The sequence below is a fragment of the Protopterus annectens genome, chromosome 6.part0 (genome assembly GCF_019279795.1).
Source record: "Protopterus annectens isolate FY-2018-M chromosome 6.part0, PAN1.0, whole genome shotgun sequence".
Taxonomy (NCBI): Eukaryota; Metazoa; Chordata; order Ceratodontiformes; family Protopteridae; genus Protopterus; species Protopterus annectens.
The window spans coordinates 1,091,007,011-1,091,029,900 of NC_056737.1; positions in this window are offsets into that span (position 1 = coordinate 1,091,007,011).

Below are 22,890 nucleotides of genomic sequence, written 5' to 3' on the forward strand. Positions count from 1 at the left end.
CCTCCACTCTGGTGAGGGGGGGATGTATGGCTGCCCCACCACCTGTGGCAAGTTGTTGCTTATGGATATCAGACGCACGCTGCCAGACATGTCTAATTAAATCACTGCAGTGATGGTGTGCCTGCTCATATGTCCAGTTATGCATGCCTATGTCATTTACCTGGTGAACAGGGTCTTGCCACAGTGCAGTATGGTCATGCTGGTGCTGGCTGGCCCTGGAAAAAAGCAGGTTATAGTGCTGCACTAGGCTGTTCAGAATTTTCTGCTCCTCCGCAGCTGAATACGATGGATTACGTTGATGAGCCATAACCCTGGAAGACAAGTAAACGATATGTGTGAGCATGTCATGTGGCACACTTAACATTATGAAGTACAGATATCACTTAACGGCTATATATAGCATCTATTTGTCTATCAGAGGATACGCACATTCAATACCACATATCAGTGCTCAGCCCACAACTGGCTGACAGTGCCTGCAACACTCCATATAACACACCAGTATACACCAGTAGTCAGCACACTGTTTGGGATACAATGCACAACCTCGCCCTGGGGGTATATATCAAGCTAATGCATGAAGAAATATGTCATCCAATGCAATGAATGTCATGGACATTTACAGTATTTCTGGTAAAACACCCTAGTCTTTGATGCCATATCCCTGCCTAACATATGTGCATGGTTGTTAATATAGCTGGCATACTGCTGTAATAGAGTATACATGTTGCTAGTTACACACACATACCCTGTAACACACATGTCATTGTGGGCATGGTACAGGCTTCATTAAACACACATCAGACATACATACAACACACAGATGTATACCGACACAGATGAGCATTACCTGTGTACCTTATAGTACTGTGTGCTCCTACTTACAGATACCTATGCCTGTGGTATGTAATCTGTGCAGACTACAGGAAACACATAAGACGGTGTTACCAGGGACTGTGAACATACACCATACTGTGCTGTTTACGCCTACAGCTTCAGGTAGTACAACAGTTCATATGTGAGCTGGAGTCACCAGCACTACCATTTACTGAGCATACATGTATTGCTTCAGCCTACATTGGGAAACCACAGCCGTGCACAAGAAACTATGTCACAACATATGGCATCCTACTATGTCTGCATCAGAATAACTGACACATCTTTCTCCGGTCTCGCACCTAGGACACAAACTACCATGACAGACACAACCTCACACTAATCTATCACACCTTTACAAACCTTGCACACAATCACTGTCACACTCATTCCACCTCGCATAGCAGGTATTGCACTGAGTACATGTGTGTGTGCATTGTGTCATAGGTAGGTAATAGCTATTGGCCCTAGGGCCTAGAGCAGCCTAGCCATATGCTACCCTGGCCTTTCACACACATGCAATGTGATTTTACTTGTTCCTGTCAACCGGATACACAGAGGTGACTCCCAGGGCATATTACCAATTTCCAAAACAATCATCAGGGGTATGTATGACATCTGCTAATGAGGAGCCTTGTTTGTTCATGCTGGGTGGTTTAGTCCAGAGTATGGCATATTTGTTGATAGGAACCTATACCTCCAGCATGTGCTGTTTAGTGAGGTGACAAGGATTAGGGCCCTAGGTCATGTAGCCCGGAGGGATTGTGAGGTGTTATCATGGTGGTTGGCTGACTGCTATGGGTGTGACATACATCTGTATGTCCGGCAGTGGTAACCTCAGGGTGGGCGGTATGCAATGCACTCTAGCTGTGGTTTGTGAGTCAGTCTGCATAGGGCATGTGTTTGAGGGCAGTATTACTCTTTGTTAGGTATGTCTGTGGCCTTTCCACTTGCTGTAGTTGTCATGTGAGGTACATACCACATGGGGCATTGTGATGAGTAGAGGGGAACACCGACCTATATTTCCCTAGATGACACACCTTTTGTGATGACACGTACCACATAGACAGATTACATTACTACTGTGGCACTGTGATTATCAAAGAGGAGCCTACTGTCCACCTGTGTCCTGTGTACCCTTCTGACACCATCAGTGTTAGGCAGGCTACCACCTATGTAGCAGTTACAGCGTAAGGTGTTTTGGAATGGGGTATAGCACTGCAGTATCAACACTGGTGTTCAGTCCATGCCTTGGACAACAGGCACCTGTTGCAGTACATATGACCCCGTGTCTCCCTCACTCTCTCATATGTATGTATATATATATATATATATATATATATATATATAGATATAGATATATATCTATATATATATCTACACACATACATACATACATATATACATATCTATCCATATCTATCCGTATCTATCCGTATCTATCCATAGCTATCCATATCTATCCATATCTATACATATCTATACATATCCATACATATCCATACATATCTATATATATATATCTACATATATCCATATATATCCATATATATCTATATATATCCATATATATCGATATATATATATCTATATTTATCCATATATATCTAAATATATATACACACACACACACACACACACACACACACACACACATATATATATATATATATATATATATATATATATATATATATATATATACATGTATATATACACATACATGTAAACATCCATTGCTGTACATATAGCTGCACATATAGACACATATACTGCCCACCTTTCATGGTGGGGATGTCAATTATGCAACAGTTGTGAGACATACGGTTATGTAATACTATTGCACAATGTTGTGCAGAATGCATTCTGCTGTCCTCAGGCCGTATAGCTGTTGCAGGCCTCACTGTCTGTAGCTCAGTCCCACAGCATTTAACACCACATGACATATACCGGCACTGCTTGCTTTCTGCAATGTCACACACTACAACCTACATACATATGTGCACATAGTAGCCTTCAACAACATACTTATGTCCAGCCTTCACTAACAGTTGCAGTATGTCCCTTGCCATATGCAAATGTGCATGTACATATAGATACGGACTGCTGCCACATATGGATGATTCACAATATGTAGAGTACCCTTCAGACACATCTTTCGGATGTCAGCAAATACATATCTGTTACATACCTTACCTTTGTATTCCTCACCTCCGTCTGTTGTAGGTGTTTTTTTTTTTTTTAATTTTATTTTTTTTTGGTTTTGTTTCCTCTGTGTGTTGATGTTTGTTTTCAGCATCTGTCTCCTTCTGCCTGTTTGTGTCTGTCTGTCTCTGTCTCTCTTGCTCGTGCTTTCTCTCTCTCTCTCTCTCCCAGTTGTTGCAATGATATTATTGCATGTGTGGGCAGCAGATACAGGCTGTTTTTCTAGCTATCTGCACATGTGCATGTGATGGCCTCTGCACCAATTGGTGTGCACCATTTAATAATTGCATGCAGCCTGCTGTGTGGTAATTGCAGTTCTCACTGTGATTTCAGGACACTGCTATAAAATGATAGGTTAGGTAGGCATAGCCCTTTCAGTTTTGCAAGGTGGGGACCATGCTTGTTTGCTGTGGACACTGTTGTCTCAGTCAGAAGGTTGGTATATGTCTCATATCTGAAGCTGGGTTGTAGCCAGTGAAATGCATGTTGTACTGAAACCTGACTGTTGCTTCTTCCAGTACACTCTTCTTAGTGTGTAGGTTTACTCACACCTTCTAATGCTAACACTGGATACATGGGAGTATGCACTTTCTTTTTGAATTAGAGAATTAACTGGCATACAACAGTCGTTATTGCAATGTATTCCTATGGCTTTCCTATTTTCCCTTTACATTCACTCATTGTAATGCATGTTATATTTCTTTCAGCACCAAGTTATTGTATATCTGCTGTGGTGTAGTGGTACTTCATGCAGACTGGTGAGTCCAAGGTCCCGTGTTCGAGGCTGACAAGGTTTTTTATTTTGCTGCTGAGCAGTACAAGGGCCTTGTCATACAGAGTGACTAAGGCACTTTTAAGCAGTTGTAAGTGGGTTTGTACGGGTTTGCATGACGCTTAGCGATGCTAAGCTAAGCTTAGCTTAGCTTATTTTATTTTAGCAATACTAAGCCAAGCTTGGCTTAGCTTATCATATCTTAGCAATGCTAAGCTAAGCGCACACATGCACACACTGGTGCAAACCCGCTTACTACTGTTTACAAGTGCTCACTCCCGCTAACCCCTGCGCTCATTTCTTTGACAGAAATGTAAATGGGGAGATAGGAATGTGGTGATAAAGGGTGCACAAAGAGGAGAAGACAGTAGGGAAACCAGCTCTGGATGTACAGGATGGGTGTGGAGAGGGTCCATAGCTGCCCATTTCTTTACCAGCAACAGCTGTGCATATGCAATACATTAGGAGGGATATTTGAAACTTTCCACCCCTGAGAAAGGGGTTAGGACAACTAAGTATGTTGTACTACCAATTATGAATATCAGGCACATGCACTGTTTCTGAACTACTATACTGTCATTAGTACGTTACTCACTTCTGAACAGTTTGTGGTTTGTTTGTGTTGACATTAGCACAGTCTGCTCAGGATAACTGGATATATTTCACCACTGTGTATGCCTACCTACACCCTTGGTTGTGCATGACTACACGGGTATATAGTACCTTAGGGTAGGGGTGCAGAAGTGCAGAGTGCATTATTTATTATTGTGTGATGTTTACCTTACTGAACGTACAGAGTTGCTGTGTACCTGTAAGTCTATAAAGGCTAGTAGTCTGTCTGAGTAGCTCCCACCTGTGGACATATCCAGATGGTAGACAGAGGTCAGCCTAGTATTCTTTGTCTGTGCACCACAGCAGCCTTTTCAGCACCTTAACAATGGCATTGTCACAGGTGGTTGCTAGCAGTACATGGCTACATCCTTTGATATTTCTGTGTTGTAATTCTACATAAGGGCATGCTTGTGGGATTCATTCTACAGCTATTTGCAGAGGGTGTAACAGCAGACAAGCTGATATGCCTGTGTGTTTCTGACTTTTCCAGGCCTCAGATACTCTCAGGTATATGTTTGAACAGCCTCAGGGAAAGGTACATATAACTGGGATACACCTGTGATATATTTCAGACATTTTGCAGTTCATACTTTGGGGGATTCAGAGCATATGCATTACTACACCTTTTCTGACATGCAAGCAGTGTCTACTCTCACTTATTGACATTTATCATTAAGTGAGATTCCCCACCTTTCTGCCTAGTGTTAGCACATTTCACAGGGAGTCAGAGGGGCACAGCTAACATTTGTTTACAAATCAGGGTCATCACTGTAGATCAGTCACTGTTGGGAGGTCTGGCCTGTGACCTATGCAAATATGCCAGTGTTTATCCTGTTCTGATACTGTGTGGGGTTTGTAAGGTGCTACTGTAACATTATTCCCTACTAGCATGGCTGATTCTCTTTTCACAGTCATGTCATGCAATTCCACAACATCTGCTGCTTAAGGCCCACAGAACAAGATTTGTGTTATGCCATTCCGATTTTCCCTTTACATTCACTCATGGTAATGCATGATATATTGCTTTCAGCACTAAGTTATTTTATATCTGCTGTGGTGTAGTGGTACTTCATGCAGACTGGTGAGTCCAAGGTCCCGGGTTCGAGACAGACAAGGTTTTTTATTTTGCTGCTGAGCAGTACAAGGGCCTTGTCATACAGAGTGACTAAGGCACTTTTAAGCAGTTGTAAGCAGGTTTGCGCGGGTTTGCGTGACGCTTAGCAATGCTTATCTAAGCGCACACAAGCTCACAATCGCGCACCCCCACTAACTACTGCTTAAAAGTGCTTACTCCCGCTAACCCCCATGCTAATTTCTTTTAAAGAAAAGAAAATGGGGAGATAGGAAAGTGGTGAAAAAGGGAGCACAAAGAGGGAAAGACAGTAGGGAAACCAGCTCAGGATGTACAGGATGGGTGTAGGGAACGTCCATAGCTGTCCATTTCTTTACCAGCAACAGCTGTGCATATGTTTGAAATTTGGTGTGAAATTTGAAACCTTCCATCTGTGAGAGAGGGGTGAGGACAACAAAATATGTTGTACTGCCAATTAGAATTATCTGTTTACATGTCCAGCGGACATGTGTGCAAATTGGGCAGCTATGTATGGGGCGTAATTTTTTTGTGGGAACAGATTGCCCTTTTTTCATTTTTTTTTTCAGGTGAGAGTGGAATGTGAGGTAGAGGAAGTAGGTATATTTGGGGAGGTAAACAAACAAGACAAACAAGATGCATACAGGGGCGGAGTTTGACACATGGGGTGGGTGAACACAATTGACGGGGAAGGATGTTTGGAAATTGCAAGCCCATGAGCCCACAGATGGTAACAGTGGAACTGAGATCCTCACCCATGGGCAGTCACCACTGCACCTTCACTGCCCTGAGGGTGGCTGTGCTGAGGGCTGTGTAGGACGAGCAGGCTCACCCGAGAGATGTGCCACTCTCACCTCGAGCTGGCGTAGGGGATCAGCGACTGAACGCTGGATCTCCCTACGCACCACAGCCCGGACCCTAGCAAGGGTGTCAGGTGGCCCTCCTCCACCCATGCTTGCACGGGGGGATGAGCCCCATCCCCTGCAGCGCTTCCACCTGAAGGTGGCACAGGACCAATGGAGGAGGGGAGCCCGGGCTGGGCACCAGAGCCGCTGGTGCCAGGTGCACTCGCCAACTGAGGAGAGACAGGTGGGTCCGCTGGGACCGGCCTTCCTATACGTTCTGTGATTAGGTGTGTTTAATTACAACATAAACAACAGCATTCCAGATTAGTTGTAACAGCATGCAGTAATATTCTCATTAACCCAACACACCAAGGTTCCAACAGTTGAACCGCAAGCATAACACATGCATATATTGAACGACAGTGGATATTCCAACAGCATGCAGGGATGTTTGGTAGCAACAGGCCATCATGAACGTGGTGTTTGAACATGGCACATGCATCAACATCAATGCAAATATTTATAAAACAATAGGACATATGTCCCAACAAATATTTAAGATTACACATACCCATTGAGGTGTGGAATTGCATGGTTTATGCACATACAGTAGGGTGTAGAAAAAACCTCAGTTAACATCTTATAATGACCTTTTAGTCTACACTACATTCCCAGTGACTGCAAGTGTATATCCCCTACCTGTATTATTACACTTGCCACCATACATTAGGTTGTGTCATGGGTTTGGCTAGTTCAATATATGCCTGACTTATATCTGACATGCTAACTGTCCAGGATGCAGATGTTACTGCTACATATTTCTTGTTTGCATTTATATTTCTTTATCTACATATCTGGGATGTTTTCACATGACATTTTCACTGATTTGTACAGAACCCTGCATTTCTTGACACACTCACATTTCTGGTGAATAATTACATGCTACACATGTGCCAGGTTTACTTATTCATGCCAGCCAGTAACTGACTATTGTGGACTGTATATATGTTTCACAGCTACTAGCACTTCCATCACCCACTTTATATGGGACTGCATAACTCTGATTTGCCAGCACATTTTCAAACAGTACTGTTTGTATAATGCAAGGGTGCAAAAACATTTCAGACTCTGTGACACAGACACACTCTGGGTTTTAGATATTTATTAATGACATTGCACACTTTTCCACAGGCTCACTCCTTTATTTGTTTTAACGGTGTTTATGGCAGACATGTTCAAGACATATTATACCTTTATTAATAGGTTAGAACAATCTCTTTTCAGGCTCACTCACTTATGTTATATGACAGTGCCTGCAGAGATATTATTCCAGACATATGTTACCTTTCTTAATGGGTTACTACACTCTTTTTCTGCCTCTCTGACGTTTTTATCTGACAGTACATGCAGAGGACTTATTCAGGCAATTCTATGGCTGTTTTATTGGACTACAACACTTTCTTTCATGTTCTCTCCCATATTTTATATAACAATACATGCAGAATAATTACTAACCTGTCTGGTGGCACAGCCTTAGCAGCCTATCAGCATAGGCTTGCTGATTCGTAGCACGGTCACCTGCAGCTGTAAAGTAAATGAAGGGATATTGAGACATACCTATCCGTTATACATACTCCATTATCAATTCTTACATACTGCATTCCATGGCTACATACTCAGTTGTGGGGCATTCTGTATCCCACGGGCCTCCTGTATCCACTGGTTCAGGCGGTCCTGCTTTCGTATCTTCAGGTCTGCATGGTAGTGAGGGACCTGCTCACCAGTCCGAGGAATGCCTGTGGCACTGGTGAGGTCACGAGCTAACCGGTTCCAAGCCTCTGCCTTGTACTTCGTCCCTTGGAACTGGCACTGCAGGAGTCTTGACTCATGATGGTGGACAAGGAGCCAAACCATGTATTTGGACTCCTCGATGCCCCAACGTTGCGCTCGGAAGTGTGAACCCTCTCCTGCACCTGCCATTCTGACTGCAAATGTGAGCTACAATCAGTTATGGTGAGTATTCCCACCTATGGGGCTTAAATATGCCACATTTCCTGCACTTTTTTGTGATTGGCCATTTTGTAAAATTCTCGGCTGACTGCAGACCTGCTTAGTAATGGTTAAACTACCATTCATAAGTTTATGAATGTTAATAGTGGCTGCTTCCCCTATGTTGTCATGGCTTAGTGGTTCTGTACTTTGATTATGATGCACAGGGTCCTGGGTTCGAACCTTGTTATTCGTTTATTTTAATACTGTCTAGACAGGCTAGGGGGTGTGGCTGTGTTTAAGTAACTTAGCTCTACGTTGCTCCATGGTGCCCTACGGTGCCCTGGTTGGTGCGGTGTGCACGTCCGCGCAAACACATTGCACTGGGTAAAGCACTTTTAAACTTTGGGCAACTCTATTGCACTGGGTAAAGCACTATTAAACTATGGGCAACTCTGTTTAGCTGGATAAAGCGCTATTAAACTATGGGAAACTCTGTTTAGTTGGGTAAAGTGCTATTAAACTATGGGTACCTCTGTTTAGCTGGGTAAAGCGCTCTTAAACTATGGGCACCTGTGTTTAGCTGTGTAAAGTGTTGCTTAACAGCAGGCTATTATATATCTGGGTCCTTTAAAAATATATATTTTATTCACTGATACATTGGCCATGTCACTGCTTTTAATAAAATTTTAATCATATATGTCTGGTATTATTTCAAATGCTGATTTAAAACATAAATAGGAAGGGGAGTGGTGGGACTCGAACCGTGAATGCCTTCTCTTTGTACATACAGTCTACCATTATGCTATTGCAATTTGGTGCAATTTCCATAAACATTCTTTCTTATGCTCTTCCATGTCAGAATTGCTAACTCTAGCTAAGCAATGGGCACACCCGCACACACACACACAAATACGGGCAGCTATATCGTGGATTTAAAAAAATATATATGATTATTTACTTTATATAAGTATGATGGGGGTTTACAGTGTCAGGGAGTGTGGTGTTGGGTGCAAGTACATTTGAGTGAACTCGATCTTGTGTTGACATTATGCTTTTTAAAACCTTGCAGGGGCGTGCACATTTAGACTGCTCGGCAGTCGGACACACCCCCTGCTTTCCTACTCAGTCCATGTAAGAGTTACGGTTGAGTCAGCGTGCCCTCATGAATATTCATGGCACGCTGACGTCAAACTGTTCAACTGCAGCCTCCGAGTAAGACTTATTAAGTCTTACACGGAGAATTAGTGAAACCGGGGGATAGTATACCAGATGAGGCAGACATGCCTTTCCAGGTGCCATGACATGTATATGCAATTAGTTTTCTACCTGCATATCTCTAAGTCCCCTGCTTCACTGTCCAATTACTTTCAGTATTGCTTACAGCTTTACTTTGTTTTATATGTCATGTATCTTGTAACTGCAAGTGGGACTGTTCCATTGTCTCTCCTACCATCAGATAGTCCCACCAGTGTCAGGGTAATGCCCAATGGGCAGACAGTGGGTGTGCACCCACCAACGTAAATGTCACCATCTGCTTTAGACCTGTTTGTTCATAGTGCCATGTCCTTCTCCATGTATCCTGTTGTTAATGTGCAATGGTTTTGTCAGCTTGATTTGGCTTAGTGTTAAAACTAGCCAGTCAAACATTCATGCTTGCCTCAATTACATCTGGTATTCGAATGGAATACCACTGACAAGCTGTCATATGACAATTCATGGTGGCTGTAGTACATCAGGGCATGGTACTTCCATTGAGTTTAGATGACCCATGTGTATGCCTTTTGGAATGGTGTGGTAGTATAATAAGAATATGATCTCCTTGGTGTCTTGCAGGTAATCGTTTGCTAAGCCACGTCTGCAAAATGCTTCTGAGCTCCTCCAGACTGATCACTGCTTGTTCAGGTCATTGTTTCTACCTGACTTAATTGCCCCTTGCAGTTGCAATGTTTACCACTCATGAACTGCACCAATGTCCTACACAGAAAGCCAGGGGTGGCTCGTGCTATAGGACTGTGGGACTGCAGCCTCCTCAGCTGTAGAAAGAAGAAAAAGACAAACAAAAAAACATATTGTGAGTCCCAGAACTCTGTGCATGCATGCTTGGAGTTCCTGGAACTTAGAGAACTCCAAACTGCTGTGTCAGCTGTCCAGATAGGGAGAAAGGCATCTCTGCCCTGCTGATGCCCAGAAGTCTATATGCAGTGATGACCGCAATAGAACAGAAAAACTCCAGACTGCATCACCTGGAGGCTGGAGCCTACTCTCACGGGGAAACCAGCCAGGAGGACAGTTGAGGCTACACTCTCATGGGGAAGCCAGACATCAGCTAATGCAGGACTGAGGATACTGCAGATGGTTCGGGAACACTGAATGGGACATGAACTCAGGGAACTGAGAACAACTCACTGAATTGAGGATACTGCAGATAGACTAAACACTCACTGAATTCAGGTACTGGTGTGTGTGTATGTGTGTGTGTGTGTGTGTGTGTGTGTGTGTGTGTGTGTGTGTGTGTGTGTGTGTGTAATGTCCCAGTTGCTATATACTGGTGGCTAGAGAGAACTTAGGATACATGCTGGTGGGCTTCAACCCTGTACCTTGGGTGCAGGTGGCAAGAGCCTGAATTCCATACCCACCACCATTTGTAAAAAAAAATTGCAGATTTTTGCCTCATATTTGTTCTGTTCTGTTTGTCATAAAATCTGTTGTTTCTGTATTTTTGTTTCCTCACACAGTCAATAGTACAGTGGTGTAGTGGTCGCATTGCTGCTTGACAGCTGCAGGTTCTCTGGTTTTATTCTTGGCTGGGGTGCCTTCTGTGTGGAGTCTACATGTCCTCCCATCTTACAAAGGTGTGTTTCTCTGTGGGCCTCTGCTGAAATTTGGTTTTTGCTCCAAGTCAGACTTTCCTGGCTAACAAATGTTAAATAAATAAAAATGACAGGCATTTGAATTTCAGACTTCATATTCTTCAGAAAGTACATGGTAACACAAAACCTTTTATTATAGCAATTTTCTAAGTTTATAAGATGGATATTTGAAATTTGCCCCTATTTTTGGGACTGTATTCCCCCATTATGAGCTTCTTCTAGGTTTTTGTGCTAAGGTTGAGAGCTATGGTGAGAACTGAATTCACTGAATATGTTTGGGGGCTATATTCCCCCATTACTGGCTTTGTCCATGTGTTTTACTAAGATGTTGAGAGCTATGGTGAGAACTGAATTCAATGAATATGTTTGGGGGCTGTATCCCCCCATTACTGGCTTTGTTTAGGTGTTTTGTGCTAAGAGGTTGACAGCTATGGTGAAAAGTGAATTCACTAAATGGTAGCCATTTAAGTTTCAGTCATCCTCTCTTTCACAAAACAGCTGATTTGGCATAGTGGTATATTAGTATGACTGTTTTGCACAGGGTCTTGGGTTCAAGACTTGATAGTAAAATGTATGGTGATAAAACAGCATTTTATTCTAGCAACTTTCCAATATTATACAAGCAATGTTTAAAATGTGTCCCTGGTTTGGGGCTTTTGGCCCCCACCACTAAATTTTGGCTTTTTCCTAGATTTCTTGTGCTGCAAAGTTCAGAGATACAGCTGAGTGTTGAGTAGATTTTACAAGGAGCTGAGAGCTGCAGGGGAACAAAAGTTCAGTGCGGCTTATGCTGAATCTGCTTGCATTGTTAATAGCAGTATGCACATTACAGTGCTTATGGTAAATGGGGCGAAATAACCAAGGAATGAGACATTTGAATGGCTGCAGGGGGAGGCTCCATTCGATCATGATTTTCTGAGGAGGGAAGGGCAGCAAACTCAAAGACAGCCCCGGCTGAACTATACATCTCAACTGTCCAGATTTTGCAGAATGAATAGATTTTTTGCTTCTTATTTTTGGTTTGTTCCTCATAAAAGTTGTGGTTTTCTGGCAAATCATTTAGGAATGAAGTCACTAAATATTGACAGACATTGAGTTTCAGATGTCATAACCTTCAGAAAAATGCATGTTAAAGCAAGACCTGTTATTCTATCAACTGTCTTAAGTTTATACAAGAGCAATTTTTAGTACTGTTTGTATGTTCCCCCAGTATATTTGGCCTTGTCTAGATTTCCTACATTACGAGGTTGAGAGGAACATGCAAATAAATCACTTTATAAAACTAGGAATATCCAAACCCCTCAACTGTCCCCAATTTTGGCTCAAAATGTTGCTCTCCCCCTAATAATCCCTCTGCAAAATGGCAATTTTGGAAGAAAACGTGGAGGGTTTACAATTAGAAATAACTGTAATGATCAGAGTTATAGATTATTTTTATTTCAGAAATGCATGTAGATTCTCTTATTTTGTCAGCTATTCAAGTTAACAGTACTAATGTTAAAAATGTGTCCCTTCTTTGACAGGTTCCCAGCTGTATTGTGTGGCAATTTTATATTTTTGCATTACAATTTTGGTCCATTTTTCATAAAATTGTGGTTTTCGGGCAAATTAGTGGCAAATCATTAAAGATTGAAATTAGAAAATAATGGCAGACACTTGAGTTTCAGATTTCATACCCTTCAGAAAATTCATACTAATGCAAGACCTACTACTATTTTATTATCTTTCTAAGTTTATAAGAGCAATATTTAAAAATTGTCCTTATTTTTGGGCCTGTGTCCCACTTCTCTGTATGGTTTTGTCCAGATTTCTTGCTCTGAGGTTGAGAGGTATGAGTGTCAGAGCCATCACCATTAGCCACAGACATTTCAAATAGTGACTCTGGGTGTGTCCAAGCAAGGCAAGGAGCAGTTATGTAGTGTAAGTGTGCAGAGTATTCCCCCATTCAAGGAAGACACAAGTACAACAGTGGCTTTTCATCCTTGATTTTGTAGAATGTTCTGGTTTTCTGCCATATTTTTATGCTGTTGATTTATGTTTCTTATTATTCAGAAAATGCATGATGTCGCAATGCCCTGTTGCTCTGTGTTTAAGTAGCAATGCTCCCACAAGTCTGTCAGATATGAACACTGTTTCCAGAAATTAAAGAATGATACCCTGTACTGGTACTGTTTACTTTGGTATTGTATGGCATTGTGAGTGATGCAGTTGCTCTGAATAATAAGGTATCACTCATCACTGTCACCCACACTGTGCTACATAATATAACTGTCTAGGAATCCTGTATAAGAGTGTTGTAATACAAGGTCAGAATGTAAATCCACAGGAGAATTATAAGACAGAAATCAGATAGGAGATATATAGCAATATCTATATAGCACACACAACTGTGATGGACAGTGTTTTAGTTTTAGCAGACACAGCCATGGTCTGAATCCTGAGAGTGGAAGTAGGCTGCATACAGAATCGTACCCCACAACTGTACAGATAAGTCCAGAATGTCCAGTATATCGGCCCATATCTGCTGCCTGTCACTCTGTCCCCCTGGGAAATCAGTGGGATGATCCCAGATGTATAGGCAGCAAACAAGAAATGCAACTAATTGTCACACATCTATAAGAACAAACCTGTCACTCTAGCAACTCCCCAAACTGTTATGAGAGTAATAAGCCAAGCATGTCTTATCGACACCCCCATGTTGTCAAGCTGTGACCAGAGTGTGTACAGTAACAGAGTGAGATGTATGTGCATAATAGTAATGTGGAATCTGGTACTTTGTGTGGCAACATTCAGGTAGTGCTAACAAACATTGTTCCCACAAGTCTGTCAGATATAAACACTGTGCCCAGAAATTAAAGATTGATACCCTGTACTGGTACTGTTTACTCTGGTATTGTATGGCATTGTGAGTGTTGCAGTTGCTCTGAATAATAAGGTATCACTTATCACTGTCACCCACACTGTGCTACATAATATAACTGTCTAGGAATCCTGTATAATAGTGTTGTAAGTCACTAAAGGTTGAAGAAGGCAATAGCCTACATATTTCCTGGTTCACCTGCATGTGGTTAAGTCATGGCCAGAGTCTGTGCAAAAAGAGATGGACAGGTATGTGCATAACATCAACCTGGAATCTGGGAGTATGTGTAGAAACTGTTAGTATTAACAAACAATTCCTCCACAGGTATACCAGGCAAGAGGTGTATACTGCAGGTAAAACCAGTCCATGTATATAGTTGTCGACAGCTGTATCACTATCCAAACTAACGCAATAGGGTAGTGTAGTAATACTTGTAAGGTACAGAAAACAGCACTGACTATGAAAGTAATGCAAACTACAGGAATATGCTAGTTGTTAATTGACATCTTTCTCTCCTCCCCACTCCAACAATACACTAAATACCCACCTCAGCTGGTACGTGATGACTCCACTGTAATGTTGAGACATATGTCCTAGTGTTTGATAAATATATAAATCTCTTTCTATGCGTGTGCTATGTTGAAATACTCCAACATTGGTGGCATAGTGCTATCAATGTACCTGCATGCTGTTGTTATTACCACTGTGGTCCCATATATGCATGTGTTACGTTTGCTATGCAACTGTTCCGTATCTGGTGTCTGGGTTAATGGGAATATCTATGGATGCTGTTATACCTAATCCTGGAATGTGTTGACTATTACTAACCCACATATGTTGATAAACCATAAACACCATAGCACGTATGGGAATGCAGGTCCCAGCGGACCAACCTGTCCCACCTCAGCTGGCCATTGCACTGGGCACCAGCATGTCTGGGGCCCAACCTGGGACCTCCTCATCTGTTAGTCCTGCACCACCTTCTAGTGGAACCACCTTAGGTGATGGGATTCACCCCTCCTGGGAGCAGGCATGGACAGGAACCTGTCACCCATTGCCAGGTTTGGGTCGTGGTGCATAGCGAGCTCCGAAGGGAGGTTGGAGATATGCTAGGCCAGCTTGAGGGCCTCATGTCATGACTAGAGGGTCGGCCTGGCTCTCCAACTCGGCCCCCAGCACAGCCACCTTCGGGGCTGTGAAGGTGCAGTGGTGACTGCCCATGGGTGGGGACCTCAGTACCACTGTTTCCACTAGCGGGCTCATGGGCATCCGATTTCTCAACACCCCTCCCCATCAAGGTGTTTACCCCCCACATGTATCATATACCGCCCATGTATGCATCTTGTTTGTCTTGTCTGTTAACCTAAGGACGAAACGTCAACCAGAGCAGTTAATAAATCCTTTATTGGAAAGCCACCACACTTAAAAACAAGCGCTTTCACTCGGTACAATACCTAGCTTTTTCAAGTTCATTGAAAATGCAAAATATTTAAGTGTTATATACCAAACCTGAGTCACATAATATGCATAATTAATTAATTAAGTCATTAAGATGTTACAGGGATATTCATGAGTAAAACACCAAAGCATGAAATTTGAATACTGATTCCCATATAACGTAAAGAATAAAATGCAGTGAATGTGAAACCTAAAAACCATTGAATAAATACATAAATATGTGTGAATCATAACTTGTAAAACACTTAATTGATTAAAAAACGTGTGTTCAGCCACGAAAGAATGTGGTGAAAAGTTCATCAACCAACTTGAACAATCTCATGTTGTTCAAAAACTAAATATTACACAATTACTTTTGTAGTTTAAGTTGTTAAAAATAATGAATATTTAAGAATAATGAATATTGAGAATAAAATATTAAGCTATTAAAATATTAAATAATGGCTTATGCCAAAGCTTAAACAAAAAAATATATATACGTGTGTAAAAAAATGTAAATAAATATGTATGTAGATAGATGAATTCAAATATATTTAATAACTAGTGCGTGTAATAATATGTTGCACGAAGGTATTTTAGTTTCGTTTAATTGCATTTTACATGATGAGACCAATGTATACCTTCGTGCAACATATTATTACATGCACTAGTTATTAAATATATTTGAATTCATCTATCTACATACATATTTATTTACATTTTTTTACACACGTATATATATATTTTTTGTTTAAGCTTTGGCATAAGCCATTATTTAATATTTTAATATCTTAATATTTTATTCTCAATATTCATTATTCTTAAATATTCATTATTTTTAACAACAACTTAAACTACAAAAGTAATTGTGTAATATTTAGTTTTTGAACAACATGAGATTGTTCAAGTTGGTTGATGAACTTTTCACCACATTCTTTCGTGGTTGAACACACGTTTTTTAATCAATGAAGTGTTTTACAAGTTATGATTCACACATATTTACGTATTTTTTCAATGGTTTTTAGGTTTCACATTCACTGCATTTTATTCTTTACGTTATATGGGAATCAGTATTCAAATTTCATGCTTTGGTGTTTTACTCATGAATATCCCTTTAACATCTTAATGAATTAATGACTTAATTAATTAATTATGCATATTATGTGACTCAGGTTTGGTATATAACACTTGAATATTTTGCATTTTCAATGAACTTGAAAAAGCTCGGTATTGTACTGAGCGAAAGCGCTTGTTTTTAAGTGTGGTGGCTTTCCAATAAAGGATTTATTAACTGCTCTGGTTGGCGTTTCGTCCTTGGGTCGTGAAGTGTTCTTTTTTGGTTTTGATCACATTTTGCTTGTCTGTTAACCCTTCCAACCTACCTCCCGAAATATACCTACTATCCCTCCCCAACATCCCACTCTCACTTGGAAAAAAAAGGGCAATCTGCTCCCCCCCAAAAAATATCACCCCATACATAGCTGTCCATTTCACACACATGCCCCCTGGACACATGTAATCTGGTGTAATTGGCATCACAACATATTATTGTTGTCCTCACCCCGTCTCTCAGGGGTTTGAGTGTCCAACTCTACATCCAAATCAACATATATGCACAGCTGTTGCTGTAGAAGAAATGGACAACTATGGACCTTCCCTACACCCTCCTGCAAATCCCTAGCCATATGTCCTATTGTCTTTCCCTCTTTGTGCCCCTTTTTTACCACTTTCCTATCAACCCTTTTTTCTTTTCTTTTAAAAAACTTAGCGGGGGGTAAGCAGGAGTAAGCACTTTTAAGCAGCAGTCTGCGGGTTTAAGCCTGTTTGCGCGGGGGTATGTAATGCCTACACAGGTTAAGCAATTTAGAAGCTAACTGAGTATAAGAAACTGTAACCGGAAGTTAACAATGCTTACCTCTGTGCAAAGCTGCGCAAATCCACTTACAACTGCTTAAATGTGCCTTAATCACTCTGTATCCAATGACCCTTGTTCTGCCCACCAACAAAATACCCAGGACCCTGCACACCATAGCCAAAGTGATTTACCACTAAGCCATGTCAGATATACATAACCCTGATGTTTTCGCAAACATATCATCTAGCACAGTAGTTCAACAGTACAGGAAATGTATTTAACATGTAGCTGTATGTGTGTGTGTTTATGTATATTTATATCTAAATAGTTATAACATATATATATATATATGTAAATATATATATATATATATATATATATATATATATATATGTATATATATATATATATATATATATATATATATATATATATATATATATATATATATATATATGTAAATATATACACATATATATGTATATGTATATGTATATATATATATATATATATATATATATATATATATATATATATATATATATATATATATATATATATATATATATATATATATATACATATATATATATATATATATATATATATATATTATATATGTATAAACATATATACATACATATGCATACATGTATAGATATATATGTCTATATATATATATATATATATATATATATATATATATATATATACAGCAATAAATATATGTAAGCATAAATATATATCTATATAGTATATAGGTATATACAGACATATATTGATAGATATAATAGAGAATATTACAAAAACATATATGTCCAAATGCACCGTTAATGGGGGTGAGGGGGCCCAAACAACATACATCTTGTACGTATAGATATTCCCCCCACAGCCAAACACGTCTGCCCTGCAAGACAATACCAGCTGTTGCAAATTCATAACCAGGACCTGACACAACATGGGCACAAGATGTTAACAGTACTCCATCCTACCTGTATGATGTCAGGCTGGTATCAGTAACATATCATGTGTTACAATCTGGCTACCATAGGGAATGTACAATGTGGAAGCAATCAACATTCCTAAGATACATATACACAGACACATATATGCTGACATTTATATGTATATATATATATATATATATATATATATATATATATATAGATAGATATACACACACACACACACACACACACACACACACACATATATATATATATATATATTTATATATATATATATATATATATATATATATATATATATATATATGTAGATATATATGTAACTACACATATACACACAGAGATATGTATAGGATGATACATATGTAGAAGGTGCACACAATACGGAACAGCCACTATGACTACACTTGCCACCTGACCAACTAGACACTGTATGAGCCACCCATACGAATGACAGTTGTTGCCTGCAACATATGCCTACAGAGAGGTCAAAGGATATAACACCACACACAGGTTTGCATACATGGGAAAGCTTTGTTTGTGTACTATTACAGTAGCATACACCACGTCATATAGCTGTTTAGACTGACATACATATAAACAGAGTAATGCAACTGTGAAACAGTTATATTAATACAGTAGTCTGGAAAGGTTGACATATGTTGCTGTCCAGGCCAAGGCCTTCAAGTAGTACAACAGTAAAGACAGACTGGGCCACAGGATAACACTCAACAGTAAGTAATGCAGATGTATAGTCCAGCAGCCTCTAACTACACTCTGTACACAATTACTAGGGGGTAAAGACCTCAGTTGACACAATGGAATGTATCTGTTACATAACAAGGCATAACTGACACCATCACAAACACACTGACAAACAGAACAGTCTGTATGGCAGAAAGCAGTAGGCCTGCATTTACCCAAGGTGAATTGTATGGTAATGTACATCCAGATAACTAAAGGCAGCTTACCCCTGATACCCTCACATGTTGTAATAGCCTTGGTTAGTTATGGTGCATCCCCCCATAGACTGAATAATACATGGCTATATACCACTGTTACATACACTGGCCTCTGGAGTGCATAAGGGCACACATATATTGTGTAGATGAAGCCCACACATATATGGACACAACCCCACAATATGTGTGGGGACCACAACAGCAGTGGACTGATGGCAGAAATGGCAGCATGACGTACTCACAGTCCACTACATAACAACCCCTGACAGCATGTCATATGTACAAAGCCTGATATGTAAGTGGAGGACAGAGGCTGGAACACAGGCCCATATGTGAAATACTGTTGTCATACACTAAGCAAGTCGCTGGTGTTGCTGGTGTTACAGGATAGTCTGCAACAGACCTTTAGTCAGGAATATGAAGTTAGAAACAGACATGGATGTAGCCATGTACTGATAGCACTCAACACACACACTGCCAGTGATATATCTGACAAAAGACCTGTGTGGTGGACAGACAAAACATAATAGGCACACCTCTGGCCATCAAGTGGATAGGCCCACAGTTGAGAACTATGCAGACAGACTGCATTTCAAGTTAAACTAGTATGTACACACAAACCCTGAACACTGCTGCTATACAATGCATACAACAACACTACTCACACTCTGTCTGTAGTTCTGGAACCCCTTACAAATATGTAGCTGGTCTGAGTGTGCAGGTTCTCTTGTAAGAGGTATTGTTACCTGCTGTTTGTAACACTGCTGCCCACACACAGGAAGGATGTCCACCATACAGGAAAGGTAAAGGGACCACGTCCACATGATGTAGGGATTTATAGTAGGTGGTTGCCATGACAGTAGTAATTGAAAGTCCTATACAGCATGCTGCATGCAGGTAGCAACTGGAGGACACTGATCAATGCAGAGGACATCACCTGATCATGTGCATCACCTACAAAATCTATGCTGCAATCTATTCAAAGGAGCTCAATCCATTTACTGGAGGGAGAGAGAGAGAGAGATTGAAAGGTAAAACCAAAAAAAAAAAAAAAACATCCAGCAAGCTATCCAGAAGACACTTCATTTCCAGAACAGGTATGGGTATATATGGGATAGATGATGTGGAATGATTTATATGTTTTATATGTGCCATCAGGTGTTGTTGTAATTATGTTCAGCTGAACAACTGCTAAGGACAATAGAGTCTGTCCCTGTGGGTAGTGGGCCATACCTGTCAATCGTGCAGAGCAGCAATGACTAATAAGATGTAAGCTATCATAGTGTGTGTTGTGTAATGGGAAGTATGTATATTACTGTGGTCAATAGCTGGTGGTGGAAGTAATGCCATAATGATGGACATGTGGGTTCCACAGTCCACCTCTTGCAGGATACTCATGTTAACCTGTATTGTAGCATGCAGGAATGCCATAGGTGTGTAATAGGGTTACCTGCAATCTGGCCCTACATATACCCCCCTAATGTCAGGCTGTGTCCATATGCGGCACCTGTCTGTGTTGTAGGATGACAGAACAGTGCAGCTGTGCAGGAAGATGTTGTGAGATTGTGGACATGATGCCTGAATGTACCCCATATATAGGTATGCATATATGTGTGTGTAAATATATATATATATATATATATATATATATATATATATATATATATATATATAACATATATATATATATATATATATATATATATATATATATATATATATATATATATATATACACACATACACACATATATCTACATGTATATCCACAAATATACAGATACCCATGTGTAGACATATATATATAAACACATATACACAACATGATATATATCTACACATTTATAGATATATACCTATATGCACATGTCTACATATATACAAACACACACACAAACATATATGTATGTAAATACATGTCCCCTATATTTCCACCACAGTTCTGCATGCTATGTGCGAGGGAACAGCACACATAGCAATACACAGAGATATCTACAGCTGTCAGTGTGTGCAACATGGATGGGTATGTCACATGTGAACCCTTTGTTGGGACCACATTGCCCTTGTCTGTGAAGTATGGGATGGGAATATGGGGAAGTAAGGCTGTTATAGTTGTGGAGGTGGTCAGGGTTGGTAGATATAGAGGACAGCCTACAGGGGTGGTATGTGACACATGTGGTGGGTAAACACCCTGGATGGTGTGTGTGGTCTGTGATGTGGATGCTCCATGGGCCCCAGTATGGACACAATGGGAACAAGTCTCCCACCCAATGCTACTCATAACAGCAGTCCACATTCCAAAGGTGCCTGGCCTGGAGGCTGAGCAGGAGGAGGATGTGGGCCCTGTGAATGTGTACTGGGTGCCTCAAAGTGATGTAGCACATCTCACATGTGTCTTTGGAGCCCATTATGGAACAGACCCTGGACCTGACCTCGAGGGACAAGATCATGTCTGTGTGTGCCCCCAAGGGGGGACAACATCCCCTCAGTTGGTTCCACCTGAAGGTATTGCTGGGCCAGTACATGAGGAGGCCCCATGGTGGGTCACACATGTGATGTAGCCTGTTAACATGGGCAGATGAGTCTGGAGAGGTGGTTCTGCTGGCCAGTAGTACACATACATGCTAATGTGTCACTGTTATAGAATATATGTCGGTAGTCATAGTCTACATAATCCCAGAACATATCCAACAGCAGGCATAGATAACCCCAATAACACAGAATGTCAGATGTGCAGCAACCACATAGCAAGCATACCACAGGTGTATATGGAACCATAGTGGCCCTGACAATAGCATGCAGGTGAATAGTCTGTAACAGGCTAGCAATGATAGTGTCCACACAGGGAACATGGCTACAAACACATTGCACAAAGTGTGGTACAATACAATATCTGCCCCGCTGGTAGGTAAGCTGCAGCCATACCTATTGAGTTGTGTGTACAGTTTGTTGTCACTGATATGGTGTGGGAGCTGACAGTGATGTGTATTAAGAACTGTGATAACCTTGCTGCATGACTTGCTCACACCTGTGTCCATCTTTATGTCTTTCAGGCAAGATGTCCCATGGAAGGCTTCTGGCATACTCAGCTGCTGAGAATGACATTGTGGTCAACCACCTAATACTGCACTACCCTATCTTGTTTGATTGGGCCACCCATGATCAGCAGGAGTGGACCTGCCTGTGGAATAACCTACTCCACAGGGTCAATGATGTCGGACTGCACAATTGCAGGTCTGGTATCATTGTTCTGACCTACTTTGCAAAGCTCATCGGCATGCTGCTGCAGTCCGGGGGGATTACCTCACCACAGGGGGGGTCATGTCATCCATCCCCCCCGACATGTGGAGGAGCTCCTAACCAGCCTCATGGCACCTGCCCGTCCGCATAGCCACTAACCGCTGGACAGCTTTATGGAGATGGGTGCTACTTCACACACTGGCTGAGGAGCATGCAGGTAAGGCCACAGGGCACATCAGTAGACCACTGTTGCATATTTATCTACATCTGTACAGGTAGATCATGCATATCTGACATGTCATAGAT